Source organism: Polypterus senegalus, chromosome 7, assembly GCF_016835505.1.
Source record: "Polypterus senegalus isolate Bchr_013 chromosome 7, ASM1683550v1, whole genome shotgun sequence".
Classification (NCBI taxonomy): domain Eukaryota; kingdom Metazoa; phylum Chordata; class Cladistia; order Polypteriformes; family Polypteridae; genus Polypterus; species Polypterus senegalus.
In genome coordinates this window covers 89952031-89977326 of record NC_053160.1, presented here as the reverse complement: position 1 = coordinate 89977326, position 25296 = coordinate 89952031, and the positions used below count along the sequence as shown (strand labels likewise).

At 37.6% G+C, this 25296-nt stretch overlaps 1 protein-coding gene and 1 pseudogene across 1 annotated transcript in view; one reads left to right on the top strand and one right to left on the bottom strand.

Annotated features, from left to right (window-relative positions):
• Positions 1 to 25296, bottom strand: part of snx24 (sorting nexin 24) — a 179965-nt gene that overhangs the window by 9352 nt on the left and 145317 nt on the right. The gene's annotated exons all lie outside the window — the stretch shown is intronic.
• LOC120532707 lies at positions 5921 to 6268 on the top strand (annotated as a pseudogene).

Below are 25296 nucleotides of genomic sequence, written 5' to 3'. Positions count from 1 at the left end.
GACACAAATATTACACATGCCCTTTTCTAGGCATCTACATGCTCTCAACTCAGCAGTAATGTGTAGAACTTTTGTAAGACTTTGGACAAATCTGAAAAGTGACCACTGCTTGGTGGAGCAGTGCTGCCTCACAGCAAATAGGTCCATAATATTCCAGACTCTCCCTGCCTCCAGTTTGCAAATTCTCCATGTGTCTGCATGAGTTTCCTCCTGGTGCTCTGGTTTCCTCCCATAGACCAAAGATATGTAGGTTAGGAAGATGCTAAACTTGCCTCAGTATGTGGCATTTGTTCCTGCCATTTGCCTTGTGCTTACTGGGATAGGCTCCAACTTCCCTGCAACTTTGCTCCGGATAAAGTGGGTTTAGAATATAGATAGATGGGTAGAAAAGTGGTGACCATTCAGACTTCACTTTCAGAAAGTATCATCAACAAAAGAGCAGAAACTGACATATTCTGATAAACCATCTGCTAAGGATGAGCCTTAGCTGATAGAAGAAAAAGAAAAAAGAATAAACTTGATTAAATATTTTCTTTTCTTTGTAGTACTAGGGTGTTGTACCGTGTTAACCATTATGAATGTAGAGAAAACCCAAGGAAAATGACACCTTTTATTGGCTAACTAAAAAGATTACAATATGCAAGCTTTTGAGGCAACTCAGGCCTCTTCTTCAGGCAAGATGTAATCATTGATTGAGCACTAATATTAATTAGCATGAATGTGCAGTCAGTGGCCAGAATTGTGATGTGTCAAAAGTGAATTGCTTTTGATCCTCCAACTCTTGTAATGCCACCTATTTACCCCTTCCAGTTTAAATGGGACCAGTTCCCTGTCACTGTCTCCCTTCATTTTTATTAACACATGATAATCGGTTCTGACTGGCACTGAAAGCTGCTTGCCCAATGGCATTTTTTTGTGGCAATGTCAATGGTTCACAGAAAAACACAACCAGTTGTCTGTGCCCCTGACACAAAATGTAGTTTCCTAGAAAGCCCTGCAGTAAAATTATTTTTTGATGCTCTACACATCACTACTAGTGATTAGCAAACTGAATTGGCTTCACCTCGAGTTCAACAAAATCATGGAAATGTTCGGGATGACTAAATAAATATCTGTCATCAATGCTGGACTGATTATAGTGGCCTAAAATGTGACCTGTGCTGTGATGCTGCAGTGCTAACTGCTGTGCCACTTTGCCTCTCCATGATGAAATGAATACAATTAAATGTCGGAACAGTAAAATGTCTTGAGGACAGGAAGCATGAATTCACAGAGGCTTGCCCCCCATAGTTTTGACAGCAGGCACTCACCTCCTTTTGAACCAAGAAATACAGTTTGTTTTTTTCCCTGGCACTTTTGCTTGCTCACTGCTGCTGCTACCAAATAGACACACTTGTATTCCTCACTCCTTCCTGTATACATCAACTACACAGCAATCAGGGTAATACAGTAATCCCTCGCTATATCGCGCTTCGACTTTCGTGGCTTCACGCTATCGCGGATTTTATATGTAAGCATATCTAAATACAGTATATAACGCAGATTTTACGCTGCTTCGCGGGTTCTACGGACAATGGGTCTTTTTAATTCCTGTACATGCTTCCTCAGTTGGTTTGCCCAGTTGATTTCATGCAAGGGACGCTATTGGTGGATGGCTGAGAAGCTAACCAATCAGAGCACGCAGTTAAGTTCCTGTGTGCTGAATGGCTCAGCGACGGAGTGCCGAATTCGATTCCACAGCGTTAACCAGGAAGTCTCGTCTTGCTCATTCAGCATCAACGTGTTTTACTGTGTAAAGAGTTCACTTTTGTGTTTATCTTTGTGCATAGTCAAGCCCTTCATTATGGCTCCAAAACGATCTGCTTCTGCTACTGCTTCAGGGGCCATGCCCAAGCGCCAACGAAAGATGTTAACGATTGCTGAAAAGGTAAACATCTTGGATATGTTGAAGGAAGGGAAAAGCTACACCGTTGTAGGACGCCATTACGGCATCAATGAGGCTACGATTCTTTTCATTTAAAAAGTAGGAAGGAATATAAGATCTACGGCCGCAGTGTCCTTTTAACCAGGGTGCAAAATGAGTTGTAAGTGGATGTAATAAGGCAGTAGTCTGGATGGAATCTGCTTTAGGGATTTGGATTGAAGAAGAACAACGGCGGTGCTACACAGTTGCCTGAAGAGGCGCCTTTAGAAGAGCTGTAACGCTCTCCTTTGTTGTGCAGTAAAACTAAACTCATCGTTATCGGACAAGTCATCGTGTCATTGTTGGTGAGTAACCATAATTAATTTTCTACTTACAATGCTTAGTACATGTACATGCCTTTAGTGTCACTGTACACACATTTTACTGTATACAATTTTTCTTGCATTGTACGTACTTATTGCTGGTGGCCTGTCTATCGTAATGGCTGTAACATATGTGATATCGGAGACACTCGATATCTTTAAAATAATATTTAGGTTTTACTGTATATAAACAGTGTGTTTACATACAGAATTTCAATTAAAGGTAACGTCTTTTGGTATGTACTTGTATGTGACCTGTGTAATCCATGAGCCTACCATTTTAATAGTACAGTAATCCCTCCTCGATCGTGAGGGTTGTGTTCCAGTTGCCCAAACCCGCGATAGATGAAAATCCGCGAAGTAGAAACCATTTGTTTGTATGGTTATTTTTATATATTTTAAGCCCTTATAAACTCTCCCACACTGTTTATAAATATTCCCCACAGTTATACAGCATAAACCCTTTGTATTCTCTTAGATATTAGGTAAGATTAAACCCCTTATCAAGCGGGGTCATTTTTGCTAAATCGCTTGTAATTTGACCTCTCCAAATTAGAATCATTGCTGTTATTGAACTATCTGGAGTATAAACACATGTTTGGTCTCTTTGTAAAGGTAACATTCTCTAGTTTCACCCTTAGTAGTCAGAATCACTGTAGGTGTGACTGATCAAAAGTTATGCACATTAGAACTCACAGAAAAAATGAATTTTTTTGTTCTCGCCTAAGTTTTTGTGAAAATAAAGGCCTCTATAGCTGCAGTAGGTAGGTGGGGACAGAAACACACTATGTACCAACAGAATAACTTGTTGACTACTCACATTTCAAATTTGGAAAGAATATCTGTAAAAATGACATTTTTACACCAGTTTTTATGTGGGCATGTCCAGGTGCTTTTTAGAGGGACCTAGGGTTTATCCATTATCCACATTTTGGAACGTATGGAAAAAGTGCAATAACTTTTGAATGCTTCAACCCACAGATATCAATGAGGGCTCTACTGAAAGCTTACACCTAAAGGAATCTATATCTACATACAGTATCACTCTATTAGTTATGGAAATTCATATTCCATAATAAAAACAATAAAAAATACACATTTCAATATAAAAATAGTCAAAACAAGTCTTATATATATAAAAATAAAATATATACATTTTATTTTTTACTTTTTTTTTTAATAAAATGCACACAAACTATATACATTTTTTACAAACTGTTACAACACAGCTCAGCGTTTTTCCATGTGCCACTGATTGTAAAAATCCCTAACAGGAAGAAAGCACAAGGGCATGTCACATGTCGCTCTCTGCCTCAGACTTATCCTGGTCCGATTGATCACTGTCACACCGCGTACATGCCTCTACTACTTCATCGAGAGTGTATTTACGTTTATCTGTACGTTTATCCATATTTAAAATGCGAAAAAAATTGGTGAAATCACAATAAACAACCACGCACCAAGTCTGCAGACTGGCACAAATGCCAGCTTCGCACAGCTCCGATCGGTTTTGTTTACAAGTTGCCATGGCAAGTTACATATCGCGTGCTCAGCTGCTCATTGGCTGTAAGTTTGGAGTGTCACTCACAGCGTCCAATCAAACTGGTAGATTCTACCAGGGTTTGGAGTTGTGCGTCATCGTTCAGCTGTCTGTGACACTCGTTGGCTATATGAGGTGCCAGTCACCCACCAGACCCCTCGTAATTGGCCAACTTAGGTGTCAATCAGAAGCTAACACTTCCGTGTAACATGCTTTAGCATGGTTATTGCCGACAGAAACAAATTACGTCTGATATGACCAATAGAAATGAAAAAAAATGTCGGAGTTAGTCTCAAGTTAAGAAATGTTTTCTGGAGTTTTTTTCCCTTTGAGGATCTATCGTGTGTTTTGGACCTAATCATTTTACTGGATTATATTCCCTGGAGCCTTACGGACAGAATGAGATCAATATTGCTTGGAAATATTGATGTTTGACTTGCAGAGAGCCTTCAAAGGTAGTCAAAGGTAGGAAAAGTCAGCTCTTAAAAGTATTTACTTCTCTGTAAAAAAGGATTTAGTGTCAGTGCTGTGGTTGTCAAAATGGTTTATATCATCGGAAAGACGAGATTCTGAATTTTCATTTGATGTGTAGTATGTCGAGGTGCATGACACAGGGGCATGCACACATGGCTGTGACATGGCTGTGACGTCGTCCAATCGTAGTTATGTACCGGGACCAGTACGTGTGCATGTTAAGACATGAATACACCAACACATTACTTCTACATATGCTTTACGTGTTTAAATGTATTCCCCATTTTTTTTCTAATAGTTTTCTTAACTGGAGTTTTTTTGTGTGTGTGTTTTTTCTGTCCTCTCGGCCATCTGACTTTATCACCAGACTCATCTTTAGAGACTTGCATTACGCTACTGTATACAGTATATATATATATATATATATATATATATATATATATATATATATATATATATATATATATAGACGCGACCCTTCTACTAATTATATATATCTTTTTTTTATAGGATTGTATTTTTTTTTTCTTGGTAATGTATTCATTATTATTCTTACCTAATCTTGTTTTTCTTTTTTTGTAACTTTCTCTTTGACATGTTGTAAAACACTCTGATCTAAATTATTTGAATGAAAATGTGCCATATAAATAAATGATACTGTTGTTAAATTTTTTTTGGCTGCTACGGCTCACTGGTCTTGCAAAGAATCATGGAGCATTGGGAAAACAAGTTTTTCTAACCTGGCTGCAAGGCAAATTTCCAGAAAAACTATCTGGCGAACAAGGCCACTGGTGAACAAAGCATATTTGCTGTGAAGAATGCTTTGGCAAAATTCGCCAGTTAGCACTTATCACACTACCTGTGCTGTCTTGAAGATTAAATATATCCATGATTAAGAGTTACCCCTGTGACTTGTAGTTAGAATAATACCACCATCCCTCTTGTGTGCTGTAAAAGGCAACTAGAGGTTGGCAACAAGAAAGACATCCATCTTTGCAAATTTCTTTTTCAATACCCTCTTTGGTAAAAGACCAACAAAAAAAAGAGAGGCAGAGTGAGATTAAGAGTGAAAGTGAGACATTTACCTGTGCATACTTTACAGCTTTCAGAGCAGTGTTTCTATAGTTTATTGCCAAAATGTTAAAATGGATGGTATTATAAGATTTTTTTCACAGGAAGATGTTTTGAATAAGAGATGAAAAGCATGTTTTCAACAGAATAAGCCTACCTGATCTAAAATGAAGGCGTGTTACATGTTCCAGACATGTCAGTCCAGTTACCTAAAGTAATTTCCCAATCATCATGAGGGTATGCTTTTATAAATAAAGTTATTCCCGTATGTTGAACTACCAGTGGAAATACTTATAGGATTTGGTTGATTTATTACATATTGTCCCCTCCCCCACCAACCTCTCAGATTTTGCCCAGCTTCCCCTAACACTAAACTGGACTTAGTCATTGACAGATTCAGACAAGCTCCTGCTTAACGAGCCATGAGGAAAAAAATCAATACAGTAGAGGGGTGCAGTATTTTTTGTTGAAATATATGAATAGGACTATCAACAGCAGGAGCAAAGCGATCGGGTGTATTGCAGCCTTTTTGAGAAGCGTCTTTGCAAGATGGCAGGATAGGCATTCAGGAGCTTCCTTCCCCTGTTTGATCAAGTTTTAGTGGAAAGCTTTGCTGCAGGGACAGTCACCAAAGGGGGTATTACGCTTCCTGAGAAGTGGTAAAGATCTGCAGGCTGCTGTGGTTGCAGTTGGCCCTGAAACCAAAACAAAGTCTGGATAGCTGGAACCTGTTAGTGTGAAGGAGAAACGTCACAATAGAAGAGAAGGAATATTTTCTCTACCGAGATGGTGATATTCTTGGGAAGTATGTAGACTGAAGGCTCTTTTCCTTAATCTAACCTTATTCCAAGGAACAATGATCCAACAAGACCCTGGCTATGTTGTGTTGTTGTCTGTATTTTTTTTATCCCCTATTTGCAAATAATAAAATTGATTTGGTACATTAATGTAGAATGTTTGAAACTGCTTGCTACAGCAGCTTGATATTCAGTCTTGAGATGGGATGATAATACTATCCGAGACTTAAAGCAACTAGGCCAATAAAATCTATAATCAAAAAAATATAAAGGACTATAAACAGCAGTGATAGAGTTTACAACACACCATGTGCACATTTAAATCAAGAGTATTGGTTAATTTTTATTTTCTTACAGTTAAGGCTGTTTAACATGTATATGCAGTATTTAAGAATTATACTAAAACTAGCTGAAATACACAGGGTTGCCCGGGAGGAAAATAAAGTGTTTTTTTTTAATTGTTTGAGAAGAATATAATAAAAAACACAACTTTAAAAATAAAAATAAATTAACAAACAATGAACACTCGCTAATATGCTTGCCTTGCGGTCTTGTATGTAAGTTATCATCCAGTTGACGCTCCAAGTCCATTTAATTGCAAAGGCAACAGGGTGCGGTGGTGATCAAACATAAAGAATGCTGGCAGTCGCCTCCAGTTCGCCCTCTGTAGGTTGTTCCAAGTGTCAACTGAATGATAACATGCATACAAGATTGCAAGATCATCCCCCACTCTACCCAGAAGGGGGTGGGTTAGGGTTGATTTCACCCTACAGTATTTTTAGTCGACCAATGAGAAACATGTGTACCAAGTTTCATGAAAATCGCTCCAGCCGTTCGGAAGTGATGCTGGAACATACATACATACTCACACACATACACTGACTTTTATATATACCTGTACAGTATATAGATATAGATGAAGTAAGTACTCAAACATGCTACATGCTGGAGCTGTTTCTCCATCACTCTGTGAAGGCTGATTAATGACGAATTTAGTATTTTCCGTATATACAAGCTAATGAATTCATAAACAAAACATGATGAAGCTAAACCACTCTTCATATTCAGATGTAGTGTTAACAAGACCAGCAAACTGTTTGATCCCATCTCAACTGTCTGAAGTTCATCTCTGGTTTAAATGTAAATTTGGATATTTTGCTTACACATGAATGTTTAACAATCTAAAATGAAATACTGTACATGTATCTCATGGTAACATATATTTAAATAGGTCCAAGGATCTTAAAAGCACATTTGAATATATTCAAAAAATACTTGGTAACACTTTAGTTCAGGTACTGCAAAAATGTGCCTCTAATTCACTTACTCTTGTGTAACAAGACCTTAACAAAGGCTTCTTTTGGTCTTCACAACAATATAAAACATCAGCAGATATTCATCTCCATGCACTGCGACATATTTATATTATGGTAAATACACTTGTAAATATGAAGGATTCACAGGTCTTAAACTAAACAGGTAATATCAAGAGAAATTGCGTCTCAGTTAAGTTTTGTTAGCAGGACACATTGCAAAGAAGACCCAAAGAAGTGTTTGTTAAAGTCTGGCTACACAGTAGTAATTGAGTAACAGATGTACATTTGCAGTACCTAAACTGAAATATTACTCCATATTTTAAATATGATCCATTCTAATCTCAATTATGGACAGCACTGCTGCAAACATAAAGGCTGCTCTCACAAGGACTCACCCAAAGCTAAATTTAGACAATATACCTACTAGATTATGTGCATATCCTGTACTACAACAGAATATTCCCTGTTCTACTGTAGTGACTGCAGCAATACATTTTTAAAAATTAAAAAAAGAGTTACGTGGGATACGCAGAGTTAAGGGTTTGTCTAATTAGGTATAACAGATGAATTTTATATCCTTTTTATAAAATTTGTCAAACTATTAAACTCCTATGAAATAATAAGCAAATATTCAGCCATAATATTTAACAAGAAAAAACATTAAGATTGCAATATTTTTTTATCATTACACTTGTATTAATATCTTATAACAGCATAATATAATAGGGTCCCTTGTGATTCCCACCCCTACTAAGTGCCCCAACCCTTTTGAGGCTGGTATTAAAGAAGCAGTATTTTTGAGCCCTCTATTAAGCTTACACTATTTGTGCAGTTGACATGACTTTAGACACTTCCCAAATTAACTGCTTAACTTAAGGCATGTTTTTTTTCTGTTTTCAGATTGTAAGTAGCACAGACACCAAATTAATTACTTGGGAGTGGTGCTAACCAGGATGAAATGAAGGCAATATGAGGTCATATTAAAAGACAAATGCTAAGAATCAAAAGGTATAGATTTTCTGGTTAATTTTGATTTGTGATTCCTCATTTGGTATTTTTTGTACTGGCATGGATTGTTAGTTATTTATCTCAACTATTGAGATATACAGAAGACACCCTTCATCTATGGTTCCCTCTAATCTGACTTCCAAAAATATTTTTTCCTTTGATATAAGCTATGATTATAGATGGTTACTACAGTATATACTGTACTTTGTTTTACTTATGTATCATTGATTATACAAAGAAATCAAACTTTGCAGTTTATGTTAATCATTACAATGTTTTTATTTTAAATCAGTAATAAATGCATGATACAATGCACTCAAGACAGAATTATTACTTTGAACAACTGCTGAGAAACTATATTGAACATAAACAATTTCTATCCTTCCTAAAGTGGGTTTGGTGGGTAAAATCACTCCCTGAGGAGTTACTGAATGCTTACAAATGTTTCTGCAGTGGCATTGCTTGTAATTAATTGTCAAAATCCTTTCTTTCAGTAGTTAAAATACAGACACAAAATTACAAAAGGGACTTGTTCTGCCTTAACCTCAGCTAGATGCCATCATGCAGCGGAAAACAGAGCAGAAATATCACAGAATAATGCTGTCCAACAAGGGAGAGGTATAAACAGAGTAATGATTTCCCTTGAGTTGCCCTTCAAGAGAATTGTCACTACAGCTAGCATAAATGGTGACATATCTTCACCGAGGACACCAAGAAATCGAACATTGGCATTCCTTTTAGGTCTGAGCCTACTCATCAGCCAATTATAGAGGTAACATAAGAGCTTGTTGAAAACCCAGACAAGAAGAGTTTGCTAACCTTCTGAGATTATGATTGTATACACCTCATGCTTTAAAGACAGTATATATTTAGAGAAAAAAAGTCACTGGGTTAGACAAGCTCAAGGTGGAGCATATAGTAAGTATTATCAGTGACATTTAACGCCATTATTAAATAATGCACTGTAATCCTTTAGATACTAAAGGAACACTTTTACCTTAAAAGAGAGCGCACAGCATCATTTAATGTGTATTTTTAACTCTTATTTCTTTAAAAAGCAAAATATAAACAATACTTTGATAACAAACAGTCACTGAAAAATCCCAGGATTTATAACAAGTCTTCCAATACAGAACACCAATGCCAAATTCAAAGGGGAGAACACTGGCAAACTAGCATTAAAAAAAACACAATTCATTGGTTAACTTTAAACCTAAATAATGCTTAAATTAATGTTTTGATGTTACTTCTCTAAACAATTTAGATTCTAGGCTTCAACTGCAAAAAGGCTGACCTAGAATACAATATGGCAGATCATTTTGCCATGTCTTGTATATAAACCAGTATGATAATGAGCAGATGTACAGTACAAGTTGAAGAATTCAATAATGAGTCACAAGCTGTACCTTTAATTCAATACATGAGCTTTATGTGAATTAGTGTATACAGTATCATGGCTCTTCTACACTGTGCAGGAACTATTAGATAAGCCACAACTGCACTACATAGCCTGGACACAAAAATTAACACAAGATGTCACTGACGTATTTGAAGAGATCATTAGTTGAGAGAAATATATCAAATGCTTGAAAGTATATTAAAAAGGTGCCACATAGATTTAGAAAACATAACATAAAGTAACATTATCAACCTGTTAAAAGCAAATGAATCATGAAGGGACAAAGTATTTCCTGGCAGCACTGGTTGCAAGGATGGAAACACCCATGGACCAGGCACTGGTCTATAATGAGACTACTCATGCACACATCCAAACTAAAACTCACATTGGGCAATTGTCATTTAAACTATGTGGGTGTTCTCCTACCTGTTATTATAGAGTAGGTGAAGTGAGGTTGTGAAGACTACACCAGACAACAACCAGAACAAGGAGCTGAATTCAAACTCAGGAGGCCTTCATTCAGGTAGTACACAGCACAGCCTCTTCATAGTTTATTTCCAAAACGCCATCAATTGTGTAGAATTTGATTTAGTGGTGCTTATGTGAATATTTAGAACAAAGGATTTTGTGCTATTTTGAGACTTGCAACAAACAGTGTCCTTTATTAGTACAACCTCTGAAATGCACTTTTATCATGACGACATATGTGTCATTTAAATATAAACTTTTAAATATAAACTTCAAAACAATACACTTACATTTCAAAAATACACATTTCAATCCTTGGAGTTCATTCTTTTGCACATTTGTTTTTCTTTATGTTAATAAGTTTTATTGTTATTTTCATGATGTTGCAATGACATTTTGTGATTTGCTTGTATCGCATTCACTGACATCTACATTTTTCCCATGTTGCCAAAGGGTATTCATTGTTTAAAATGACTCCCAGTTTCTATCACGTGATGGTAAGATGTGTAACACACAACATCATCAATACGGCCCCTATTTAATCCTTCAAGTATCTGGATAAAAAAAACATACAAATACTTCATGATTTTTTATTCAGGAAAAAGGTAGCCAGGAACCTTTGCTTTGTTATTTCACTAATAAACTCTGCACATTGATTTTGGTACTTCATTTTGGTTTTTGTTTGCCTTTCTGGTTTTCTTGTTTTTATCATTTCACCAGCCCCATGAAATTTTTTCTTCTTGTTCCTTTTAGGTGCCTTCAATTCCTGGTCTACAAATTCACTGTCCTTTGGGACAAGCAGTGCTTGCCCATTAAAAGGATAAATGAAATGATGTTAATTGTAAATTGCTAATTAGCCCAGCATGACTGCGTATGTTCTGCAAGCCAGTAGATAGTGATGTTTGGAAAATGGAAAGACAGATATTTCTTAAATGTAAACTATATATCATTTTATATATAAACGTCTTCACATGGAAGTGTGTGTGTCTGTTTGGCCCGGAAGTGAGAGGTGGACTTGGGGTAACGGCTCTCCTCCAAGGAAATAGAAAACTCGCTAAGCCGCTAATAACACAAGTGAGCTCAGCATGTCAGCAAAATGAAACCTCAGAAGAAAGGCTCCCTTAGCCGCTAACATCAGCAAAACGACATCCCTTTTACTTTTCCTCCTGCTGCTAATGCACAGCGATGATAGCACGTCGGCTAAAAGAATCCTCCTAGGAGAGAGATGCCCAGAGTAGTTTCTTTCAATTACCTGACATTTCTACATTTCAATTTTTTTCTGATGATTTCAATAGTTTCTAGGACCCCGGCTTTTTACAGCATGGGCTTACACAGCTAATATACAATAAATAAACAAACACACACATATTACATATGCATATACTGTATAAATTGTATATACATATGTATTGGGTGTGTATTATATATACATTGTGGCAGGCGGCTGGGGGCTGAGCCCAGCCGGGAACGCCTGGAAGGATCGGGAGAGGGACTATGCCTCCCCCGGACCACAAGAGGGCAGCCGCCCTGGTTTGTATGGGGGCCACGGGAATTGAACATGGAAGCTCAACCCTATAGGGGCCTGTGGCCACTGCCAGGGGGCACCCGGACGATTGTGGAACCCTGGACGTAGCACTTCTGGTACACCCGGAGGTGCTGGCGCAAGGAATACCAGAGACCCCCAGAGTGCTTCTGGGTGCTCATGTGGCACTTCCGCCACACCAGGAAGTGCCGCAGGAAGTTCAATAGAGGGGACATGGAGCACGTCTGGGTGGGGATAAAAGAGGCCGCCTCCCTACAGTCATCTGCCGGAGTTGGGAGGAAGAGGACGAAGCTCGGAGGAGAGGAGTAGTGGCGGTGAAGAAAGGACTCTTGGAAGGCCTGAACGTAAGGGTGATTGGTGGAAGGACACTGGGTTGTGTGCGGGACTGTGTTCATTGTACATACTGTAAATAAATACGTGTATGTTTTGGAACAGTTGGTGTCTGCCTGTTGGTGTTCGGGCTGGTTTTGCCCAACATACACACATACATGTACACACACAGTATATGTTACAAAAAATACTCTAAAAAAATATCTGTTGCAGCTTAGCCACTATTTTGTTTTTTGATATTTAAATTAAAATTGGCGTGTTGTTCTAATAGTCACCAGCATTGGGTATGGGAGGGCCTTAAATTTTAATTTTGATCCAATGCTTCTAAACTCTTGTAGTGATTCTATTTTTGAATACAGTTTTTAATTATTGAAATGTGATCTTGGCAGCCTTGTGTGTGGCAGTTTGTTTTTAATTCACTCACTGTAATGCAGTTTTTAAAACTAGTAAAACATCATGCATAATTAGCAAAAATGAGAAATTTTCATTAATAACAGATAGTCAAATTAGTAGATCACTACAATGCAAGTTCAAAGGTTCAGTACATTCAGATAGACTGAAAGTTGCAAACTTCTATTTCTTTACCTCTTACAAACAAACAGAAATTATTACTTAATTTTGAACTTCTATGATAATTGATAAGAATTGTGCAGATAGAGCAAAGACAGGTGTGTATACCAAATATGTAGGGTGAATTTTGATGTAAAATGGGTTAATGCAAAGATTTAAGTATAGCTTAAGCTTTTTAAATGGTTTCTTTTTGTATAAACAAGAATCAAAAATGGTTTAGGGTATCAGTACCGAGTTTAGTGACGGGAACAGTCATTTACTTGTATTTCTCATCCTGGGGTTAATTCCTACTTACTGTAGAACAAACTGACCACAGTACATTCTAGATTCAGGAAACCATAATATATCATAAGCTACTGGATCTCTGCAGGATGGCCCCAAATATAGTATTGCTGCCATTGGGTAATATGGAGTCATCTATGACATTCTAGCGTCTCATTTTTTATTTTGTATTCATATCTATATTTCTATTAAAAAAAAGTTACATCTAACGTCTCACTGTCAAATAAAATAAAATATTTTTTGCAGTTTAAGAAGCACTGTTTTACTATACAGGTATCGTCAAGCTTGGGTCACAGAGTTGCACAACAGACAAGAAGGTCAGCCTAGGTTTTCAAGGAAAATACAGTCATATGAAAAAGTCCTCTTAATTCTTTGGATTTTTCTTTATCATTGGCTGAGATTTCAAAGTAGCAACTTCCTTTTAATATATGACATGCCTTATGGAAACAGTAGTATTTCAGCAGTAACATTAAGTTTATTGGATTAACAGAAAATATGCAATATGCATCATAACAAAATTAGACAGGTGCATAAATTTGGGCACCCCAACAGAGATATTACATCATTGCTTAGTTAAGCCTCCTTTTGCAAATATAACAACCTCTAGACTCCTTCAATAGCCTTAGATGAGTGTCTAAATTCTGGAAGGAGGTATTTGTGACCATTCTTCCACACAAAATCTCTCCAGTTCAGTTAAATTTGATGGCTGCTAAGCATGGACAGCCTGCTTCAAATCATCCCATAGATTTTCCATGATATTCAAGTCTGGGGGACTGTGACAGCCATTCCAGAACATTGTACTTCTCCCTCTGCTTGAATGCCTTTGTAGTTTTCGAACTGTGTTTTTGGTCATTGTCTTGTTGGAATGTCCAACCCTAACTTCAACTTTGTAACTGATGCTTGAACATTATCCTGAAGAATTTGTTGATATTGGGTTGAATTCATCTGACCCTCGACTTTAACAAGGGCCCCAGTCGCTGAAGTAGCCACATAGCCCCACAGCATGATGGAACCTCTACCAAATTTGACAGTAGGTAGCAGGTGTTTTTTTTTTGGAATGTGCTGTTCTTCTTCCGCCATGCAAAGCGCTTTTTGTTATGACCAAATAACTCAATTTTTGTCTCATCAGTCCAAAGCACTTTGTTCCAAAATGAATCTGGCTTGTTTAAATGAGCATTTGCCTACAACAAGCGACTCTGTGGCGTGTGTGCAGACAGAGCTACTTTCTCATAACCCTGCCATACAGATGTACTTTGTGCAAATTGTGCTGAATTGTAGACTGATGTGCAGATACACCATCTGCAGCAAGATGTTCTTGCAGGTCTTTGGAAGTGATCTGTGGGTTGTCTGTAACCATTCTCACAATCCTGCGCATATGCTGCTCCTGTATTTTTCTTGGCCTGCCATACCTGGGTTTAACAGCAACTGTGTGTGTGGCCTTCCATTTCCTGATTACATTCCTTACAGTTGAAACTGACAGTTTAAACCTCTGAGATAGTTTTCTGTAGCCTTCCCCTAAACCATGATACTGAACAATCTTTGTTTTGAGATCTTTTGAGAGTTGCTTTGTGGATCCCATGCTGTCGCTCTTCAGAGGAGAATCAAAGGGAAACACAGCTTGCAACTGACCACCTTAAATACCTTTTCACATGATTGGACACACCTGTCTATGAAGTTCAAGGCTTAATGAGCTAATCCAACCAATTTGGTGTTGCAAGTAATCAGTATTGAGCAGTTACATGCATTCAAATCAGCAAAATTACAAGGGTACACAAACTTTTGCACAGCCAGTTTTTCACATTTGATTTAATTTCATACAACTAAATACTGCTTCACTAAAAATCTTTGTTCGGAAAACACCCTAGTACTCAGATGTTCCTAGGAAATGAAAGACATACCACTGTTATCTTTTTTGTTGAAAGTGAATTATTATGCAGGCTGAGAGGGGTTCCTAAACCTTTTCATATGTCTGTACAAGTAATTTAGTACTGTATAGAGAAGGCAGGTACAGTCTCAAGACTTCATTCAAAATAGGAGCTGTTACTTCAGTACTCAAGCACACGAAATAGAAGCTGCAATATGAGGGTAATTGTCCTGTTTTAGCTCCCATTTTTAGATTAAGAGAACACCAGTTGCTCTGAATCACTGCTGTGGCAGACCAGTAGAGTGTAAGGAAGAGCAGTTCAAAGCCCGCTGTTAAATGTTCTAATCATTGTACAACAAGCACGTTACGCAGTAAGCCTGATTTTGCAGAGGTCAACCAATTGCTTTTCCTTTGGTTTACTGTTTACCAGATGGAGCAGAGCAGCTACGGAGCTGTCCTTGCATCGCTGCCAGTTTGTCTATTGCCTCATTTACATCTCATTTTGTATAGGGTTATGAACAGTGGATCTAATTTTTGATGCACCAAAATACAATGTGTTTTATTACTACATGCATTACAAAATATATTTCAACAGATGAGATATTGCAAACGCTAAATATAAAAAAAGTAACTGCAACACAGACAAAAATTAGCTTATATTATATATACACACCATATTTTTCTTTCTGCAAACTTCATATTAACTATAGAATTTAGTTTTTAATTAGAAGGAATTTAGCACTTAATATCACAATAAAGATGGCAAAAAATGGTTTAAGCATGTTAAAATAATCTAAAAGTATTTTGTATGAATAAAAACACAAATCCATCCATTTCATCAATGAACCCACTAAACCCACTTCAGAATTGGGGCAACAAGAGCATATCACTGAAGCATCGGTCAGAAGGCAGGGCAAGAGATGTAGAAACACGAATATTCTTGAAAATAAATATCCAACATTGCAAATAGCTAAGACAAGAAGTCACAAAAATTACAGTTAAAATAATTAACTAGTTAGAAAAAGTAGGGATGGATACTACAGATTTAGGATTCCTGGTCATTTAGCCACCAAAACACACAAAATACCACATAAGATGCCCATTAGAATACTTTTAAAGTATGATAAGCATTTTCATGTTTGTCTCTGTTGAAAAAATTTCTTATCCATCATAGGTAGTGGGTCAGTGCCAAATCCCATGTGTCTGTCTGACATTCCCAATGAAACTAATTACTTTAAAAAGCAGGTTCCCAAATCAAGTTACTTGCATGACTGCCAGGAGTGTTGGGAGTTCAGTGCACCTGGGGTTAAAACTCTTTATTTTTTAGAACCTTCTTCTGTCTCCTCTAGCGCACATATTGAAAGAGAATAATTTAAAGAATAACATAATAATTAGGGATGTCATTTGACTGCTTGATTGACTAACATTTTAAGCTAAAGGGCAGACATTTTAAGTTTATTTAAAAAGATCTTATCTGGAAAGAAAAATATAAATAATAATAAAACTGCAATGCTAGGTATTTGTAAAAATATTTCTAATAACATTTATGTAAGAGTTATTAGAAGCCAAAGCCCTATAGCTCTCATAGTTGGATTTTTTTATACATGGCATTAGCTTGTTGTCAAATTTCACACTACTGTTAATTCACAAAGTAATAAAATGAATCATAATCACATAATCAAGTATTGTGCTATCACTGAATTTCTAAACGTAGAGAAGACTGTCCCTTCACAAAGCCATGCTCACCTAGTTAACATTAACCAGGATCAGTCTTCTTTTACATATTATAGGCTGAAGATTGGCTGCAGGACTCTACTATGGCAGGAGATCTCTCAAACATACACACAGACCTAAGGTTTGGCTGGCCTTTGACTTCGACAAAAGAAGAAAATGTTGCCAGCAAGGATAAAATCACATATGAGAATCAAAGAATAATGGTGCTTCAGATAACAATGCTGTATAAGGATAGTTATGGGCCAGTTTAATGAACTATTCACAAGCAATCAAATGTGATCAAGTTCTATTTATAGTGGGGGATTAGAATGTTGACTTCTGAATTGAAGCATCACCATATCCAAAGTTCCAAGGAGCATCTCAAGCTAAAGAACTTGGACTGTGTTTTCTAACTTTTGAGAATAAAACTTGAATAACAAAACCATTTAAATGTCCAAACCAGTGCTGATAAAGATTACATGTAAAATTTTTATGATGTTGAGGATATGGTACGTGTTAAAGGGCACTGTTAGGGAAAATACTCGGTAAATAAAGAAAAACTGGCATGAGTCACTGTTGCAAATTAATTCAAAGATGGACGCCCTTTATTACACCAGACTGAAGGAGCCCTGACATATGTAAAGTGGAGTTCTCTATGGCAACACTGATCAATCTGAAAGGAATGGTTCCTTTTATCAGTTAGATTCATTTAAATAATTATTTTTAAATACATTTTAATTTACACCAATCAGCACACAGATAAATGGTATATTCTTTTAACATCCCAATGTTATTAACTACTATCTAAATTCAAAAAGTTAATCATTTAAAGGTCTTGGGTAAATATCTGGTTAATAGAATAAGACTTCTTACATGTAAATTTTTATCAGACCATAAAATAAAACGTTAAAATGTTATTTGATCTCATCTCTAACTTGATGTACTGGTGCAAATAATGCCAGGGTGACTTGAATTAAGAGGCAGAAAGTTTCAAGCACTGTGGATTCAAACAGATGCGTCACCCCAACAATTCTCCTTACATGGTCTCTTGTGCCTACTTGCTGTTTGACAATCTGAAATGTTAAAAATATTAAGCTACAGGCATTATTTTCTTTGTTTTAATATCTTCATCATAGGCACTGAGGAAATGGATTTTACAGATTCAGAATGGCTGTATTAGGCATGTGATTTCTATTACTGAACACAAGCATATGAAGCTCTTTCCTGTGCTAAGGAAACCATTTTATATTTCAGTGAACTAAAATACAGGTCAAATTCTATTACAACAAATATCATTACAACGAAATTTTCATTACAATGAAGTATTTTTGCGGTCCCGACAGTTTCCCCGTAAGACAGAGTCTACAGAAATCTCATTTCTACGAAATACATTCAGCAGATACTTTCATTACAATAAAGTACCCAAAAGACCCTGAAATGCCTGAATGAATCAACAAAGCAGCTAACTATGTGGTCGCAGGTCAGTTGTGCACAACGATCCCCAAACAGAAACACTGCAAAGTTCTCTTTTTTTGAACTTTACTCATACAGTTTTTTTGCTGTTTTTGTTTTCTGTGGTTTTTAGTGATACCTTTTGCTTATTGCTTGTCAACATCTGAAAAACAACCATTGGAATTTAACTCATTCTCCCCCTCCTATAGTAAAGGCAGACAAGAAAAAATGACAGCATTTCACATTAGAAAAAAAAAACGACATTTTTGCGGCTCTCGATTCCAGCAAAAAGAAAAAAGACATTGCCAGTGAATTCGGAATTTTGCCATCGACATTGTGAACTTTCTTCAAAGGCCTCAGTGCAAACATATGCGAACTGCTGCATTTGAAGACATCGAAAAAGCAGTTTTTATGCGGTTCAGTGATTCTCATTCAAGAAACATTTATATTAGTGCATCACTCATTCAAGAAAACTGTCACTGTTGTGAGGTTTTTAAACTCTTTTGGGACCTCCGCCAATGGGATGAAACGCTGACAAGCATGCCGAAGTGCGATCACCGAGTCTGTGGAAGAGTGTTTATCCTTTGCCAGGGCAACAGCAGGCTCACAGTGCTGCAGCAGCTCGAGCCAAACTAACTCCGAAAAGATCTTGATGGGTGATGCAAGGAATATTATACTGTAAATGCAGGGAATAGTATTACTGTGTCACTAAACTGGCCACGGCCCTGGCCTGATTGCTGTGTCTGTGTATAGGAGAGTGGTAAATCCCACTACAATAAATAATTGTGCTGTTCCTGTTTCAAGCAGAATAAAGCTGGCTTTGCTAAAGTACTGAGACTCAGCCTTGTGTTTTGGAGTGCAAGACAGGGACTTCTTGTGTGACTGTGATCTTTTCAGATTTGCTTCTGTGGCGTGGAACGGCCCCCGGCAATGGACAAACAATCTTCCACAGATGTGGTAATCTCGCTTCGGCACACACTTTAGTGTGTTATCTCATTTGTGGTGTCCCAAAAGAGTTCAGAAACCTCACAATATCAAGAAGAACAAAAGGATGATTTTGCTTCTGATTTATAACTGTGCTGCCCACGGCATGCTTCCACATGCTTCAGCCATTGGATTTGGGCATCATTCTCACCCTGAAAGTGTATTATCGCAAGGAAATGCTGAGAAAAATTCTCATCAGCATAACTTGTAGACAGGAGGAGATGAAAATGAACGTGAAAGAAACTACTGAAATGACTGCAAACGCCTGGAGGCAAGTTATAGAAAGCACTATAGTGACAAATATAGAATCTCATTACTATGAAATTTTCATTAAAAAAAAATATTTTTTAGGTCCCTGGCACTTCATTATAACGGAATTTGACCTGTATTTACAATTATATGAGAGACGCAAACATTTTTTTCAGAAATTTTAACTTTCATGACTTGTGTTTATTTACAGCTTTATTAGCATGTTAGCATAATCCAGGGCATAATGAATATCCCATTGAAGAGATTTTGTTTAGCGAGTGGCAGAAAAATACAGTAATCCCTCCTCGATCGCGGGGGTTGCGTTTCAGACCCCTCCGCGATAGGTGAAAATCCGCGAAGTAGAAACCATATGTTTGTATGGTTATTTTTATATATTTTAAGCCCTTATAAACTCTCTCACACTGTTAACATTATTAGAGCCATCTAGACATGAAATAACACCCTATAGTCAAACGTTTAAACTGTGCTTCCTTACAAGACAGAGATGGCAGTTCTTTCTCACAATTAAAAGAATGCAAACATATCTTATCTTCAAAGGAGCACCATGAAGAGCAGATAATGTCAGAGAGAGCATTCCGCTAAGAAAAGCAAACAATCAAAAAATCAATACGTGCTTTTAAGTATACAGAAGCACCGTGATAAAGCGGCATTTTGTAGAGGAGTGTCCTATCTTCTAGGCAAACAGCCACTGTGTAAACAGCCCCCTCTGCTCACACCCCCTCCGTCAGGCAGAGAGTGAGAGAGACAGAGAGAAGCAAACAAAACAAGCCCCACGCGGGAAGCATATCTTATAGCATTGAGGAGTTTTAGTTAATATGTAATACATGCTCTGACTGGGTAGCTTCTAAGCCATCCGCCAATAGCGTCCCTTGTATGAAATCAACTGGGCAATCAAACTGAGGAAGCATGTAACCTAAATTAAAAGACCCATTGTCCGCAGAAAGCGGAACCAGCGAAAAATCTGTGATATATATTTAGATGTGCTTACATTTAAAATCCGCGATAGAGTGAAGCCGCGAAAGTCGAAGCGCGATATAGCGAGGGATTACTGTATACAAGTCTTTCTTCAGTACAAAACCAAGTGCTGCTATTTCCTAAGGAAAATGTTGTTTCATAGAAAGTTGTTTGATCATTAACCAAAAAATGTGAGGGAAAAAAACAAAGCAATACATAAGTTGCCACCCAAATCTTCTCCAAAGTATGTTTTTTTGTTTTAAATATGGGAGGTCAGTTTCATGCATAATTCTTTCATTTGTTGGGCCAAAGTTCAGATGCTTGCTTCATGTGCTTCATCTTATATATCATGGTAGCCACAGTTTCATGGAACATGAATCATGTTCCTAGGAACCATTCAGTATCACTGTGACAGTACACAACTCTAGAACACGCAATGGCAAAATATTGACACCATGATGTCACTGAGATAATAATAAAGCATATTAAGAATAACATTAAATGTATAATTGTTATTATTTAAAAAATTGAACTAAATGAACCAAAAATGATTTCACAAACTCCCCAAATAAAAGTACTTAATTACCTACCTGATCATTTTTCTTGTTAATCTCGTGGGACATTTCAAGATTAGACAAAGCCACATCTTAAAATGTCGTTTAGTTTTTAAATTAAACAGAAAGTGCTCTAATACCCCTCCTTTGGTAAAGTTTCTTGGCAGTTTTTATTTTATTAAGTACTAAATTCTTACTAAATTGTCTTTTGAACAAAACATTTTCTGCTTTCAAAATTTAGTATTGCTCTGTGCTCCTAAAATGGTTAATGCTTATTTTGAATATGAAAGTGTGGCAAAATATTTTGATAATCCAATTTTTAGAATATGGCTTTTATAATATGCATTAATTTATCTAAAATACTTAATTTGTCTTTAATATAATTGTATATAACACTGTCACAAATGATTTGTCAGAGCAAATAAAAACATAGTATCAAGCTAAAAAAATCATGACGGTTGCAAAAAATTAAATCAGCAGTACAACTGATCTTGGTTGTCATACAGGTTGACACAGGATAAAAATGATATACATTTCTGGGGTTATAAGCACTCTTTAAGTTAAAAACAGACTTTATCTGCAATTCTTCATTCTTACATAAAGCATGCCTAACTGAACTGACTGAGGTTTAATGTTATCTATATGTTTCAGCTGAGTGAACACTCAGGCAGCTGCATTTTGTAGACTTGTGACACTATAAGAAGAAAGAACGTTGATGAAAGGACTATAATTTTTGCACCACTTGAAAACACAAAGAAGGTTCTGATTACGGCAATAGTGAACAAGGGACAGAATGAAGTTCTGGCTGTGGAAGAGCTAAGAGTTAATATTGTTTACCAAGGTTCTCAGGAGGACACTAAGCTAAAATACAAAGCAAAAATCAAAACCAGAATCCAAATGTAATTGCATTATGATCAGGCACAAGTCTTACATGCAGGCATTTCTTGATTTTCTTTTTATATTCATAAAGTTCAGATATTACTATAACTGCACAGCCACATTATATATAAAATGGCCACCATGATGTTACGGATCACTAAGCAAATTCCTCGTATGCCTACCAATCACATGGCATCACATTGGCTTGATATACAAAACAAACAATGCAATACATATAAACAAATAAACAAAGCAAGAGTACATATTCAAACTATTACACAAATCAAAGGTGCTATGAACAAATTAGCATAGAAAATGGTGCTGATGATGATTCCAATTGTTAAAAAAATATAAATTCCTCACATCATTAAATAAAAGAATGGATTCATGCAGCCAGGACATTCAGAACATATCCATGTGTAGCAATTTCAAGCCAGTCCTGCCTATCTCATCTGGCAGTTCCATAACAGTTCTCTGGTCACCTGGGTAAAGCAAAGCATTTACAAATAGGCTGGCCGTGATATGAATAAAAGCAGTCCCTGTGCTACGGTGAGGCAAATACTGACAATGAATTTGATGAAAAATACATTAATATAAAGATTTTAATAAGCACAAAAAGTTAGAGATGGGATGACAGTTGGAGAAACATGATGGGTCAAGGTTTGGCTTTATCAGTAATGGATCCATTTTTCAAGACTGAGTAGAATAGAAGCAGATCATGAGTGTACATGAAGAGGCAACATCAGAAGATTTAACAAGTATAGGCAGAGGACCCAGAGAACAGTTAACGGCCTTCAACCAAATAAGAAGATCATGATATCAGAGCAAGATCTAGAAACAGTACTACTAAGAGTATATGGGGGAGAAAAGGGACCATCAGTGTGGGAAAGATCTATAAGAAATGATGTGCATGTGGTATAGCCGGGTCCACAGCTCGTTTAGCAAAGGCCATTTTAAATAAATAATCACCGCTCTCGCGGTGGCTTAGCGAGGGGGTGTTGGGCCATAGCAAGCCGCGGGGCAATCTGTGGTGTGGGCCGAGTGAACAGGTGAGGAACTGCCCACATCCGTGATTGCTCATGTGGCTAATATGCTACAGCTGCTATGGCCCCTCGCATTATAAAAAAGCGCGAGTCGGATGGAGAGGAAAAAAGAAAGAGAGAATGGAGGATACAGGGAGAGAGGAAGCAGGTCGGTGCAAGAGAGAGACACGCGGTGCGTGTGTGTGGAGAGCGAGCGAACGAGCGGCTCGTGGGCAGCTGTGAAGGCCTGGGTGTTAGGCCTACACCCAGGGGTTGGAGTTGTTGTTGCTCCCGCTGAGCGACCAGGTAGCGGGAGTAACCAGAGATGGTTTGGTGGCCGTGTAAGGCCGAGAATGCTGCGGGAGTTTTTGAGGCTTGGGCGGTAAACTCCCTGGCATGAGTGTCCTGGTTGTCAGGGAAGCCAAGTCTTCGAGGCTGAGATGAGTGCCAGAATGAAGCCAGGGATCGGGAGGTCTCCAGTCTCATGCATGTGTTGAAGAGGGCAGCTGCAGATAGCGTCTCGCCTGCTGCAAAGCCTAACTGGGAGAAGCAGGTGAGACGCTAACAGAAAAGATGCACCAGGCTTGTCATTGCTGTGTTTTTAAAGACTGCTTCCTGATCGTTTTAACCTCATTGTTTTAAGAAGATTTTTCTATTTATTGGTGTCAACCTCCACATTTCTTTTATGGGATTATTTATTTATGGAATTATGAAAGCACTGAACTTTATTTATTTGAACACTGATTTGTTGTCTATTTTAATAAAAGCACTTTTGCACTTTTTTTACCATTCCCTTGCTCACTTGTTGCCTTCACTGACTAGCTCATCGGTAACATTACCGACGGTGTTGGGTTGAAGGGCTCCCGAATAGCAATGGGAGTGTGGAGCCAGAACCCGCATCGTCACATTTGGTGGCAGCAGTGGGATGAGCTAGCAGTGGGGGTCAGAAGAGTAGACAGAGCAGCAAGCAAGATTAGAAACTGACTTTTTGTGGAACCCATGTACCCAAGCCGGAGGAGGACACTTTTAAGGACTGAGCTTTTTATGGACATTTATTTATTGTTGGTTTTTATATGTCCTTTAAAGTTCTTATTCTTTTAATGTCCTGTTTTTATGAAAGTGGCTTGGGTTGGTTTTAAAGTGGGATTGTTTAAGTGCTTTTATAGTTTTAGTACAGTGTAGAGTGACCGAGTTGTGGACCTGAGCTCCAGTTGCATTGGGTTGGCAGTGGTGTGGAGCCTTCCCATGCAACTGGAGTTTTATGGGGGGTGGTTTGTGGTATAGCGGGTCCACAGCTTGTTTAGCAAAGGACATTTTAAATAAATAATCACCGCTCTCGCGGCGGCTTAGCGAGGGGGCGTTGGGCCATAGCAAGCCGCGGGGCGATCTGTGGTGTGGGCGTTTCTCACCGAGTGCACAGGTGAGGAACTGCCCACATCCGTGACTGCTCCCGTGGCTAATATGCTACAGCTGCTATGGCCCCTCGCATTTGTGCAATGGAAAAGAATGAAGAGGGAAGGCATTGTCAAACATGGTTACAGAGCTTTCTTTTGTCAATACTGTATAATTTTAATTATGAGATTTGGACTGTCATAGATTATTTCCTAGGTATTATGGTAGCAGAATATTTAGCATCAGACATCTTCAGCTCTAGAATCAGTAAGGCCAAGAAGTCTTAAACAATATTCTCAAACACTTGTTTCTCTTGCTTTTGAACTTGAGGGTAGGGTGCACTAATTATACAGTTTGCTTATCTATTTATTTTATTTACTTATTTGGCCTACACCTTTATGCAAGACGACTTACAATATTTTAGATACAGCTAGTTACATTTGTTTTGTTTTTCCAGTTGCAAAATCTGGCAGTTGAAGTGACTTGCTCATGATTGCATAGTGACAGTAGTGGGATTTGAACCCATAAATTCAGCATCTGAAGTCCAAGTATTATTCACTTCGCCACACTGCCTAACATTGCTTAGAGGGTTGAAAACCAGACTGACTGAAACATTGCAAATTACAAACAGCAACTGTTATCACATTGCAGCTCTCAAAATTACAAGCTGCATCCTTTTTCTGAAGCTGCTTTTTCTTCTACAAATCTGTGAGGTACCAGAATTTAGCAGATTGAGGTGCAAGGAAAGGACCATCCATTCTGTAAGCCAGTCTGACTTGAAACACACATGCACTCCCTTGGACGTACTCACATCGTGGATAAAACATAGTCACAAGTTAATACATGGTACCATGTAGTTTTGTGATTAGGTACCCAGAGAAAAATAAAATGGGAACAGCCCACAAACTACATTTTTGGAGCTCCTTAACAAAGTAGCGCTCTGAATGTAATTTTTTTTTTAATTTGCAGCTAAATTAAAATAAAGATTGTATAAGATCCAAAATCTTTGTCAGTTTTATTGGTCCATTGGTGGCCTCTCTTTTCCTGTGGCAAACTGCATGAGTCTCCAAGGCCATTCTGGAATCTAAATCTGTTGTTATACAGTAGCATATTGAAGCTTGAAGCCAG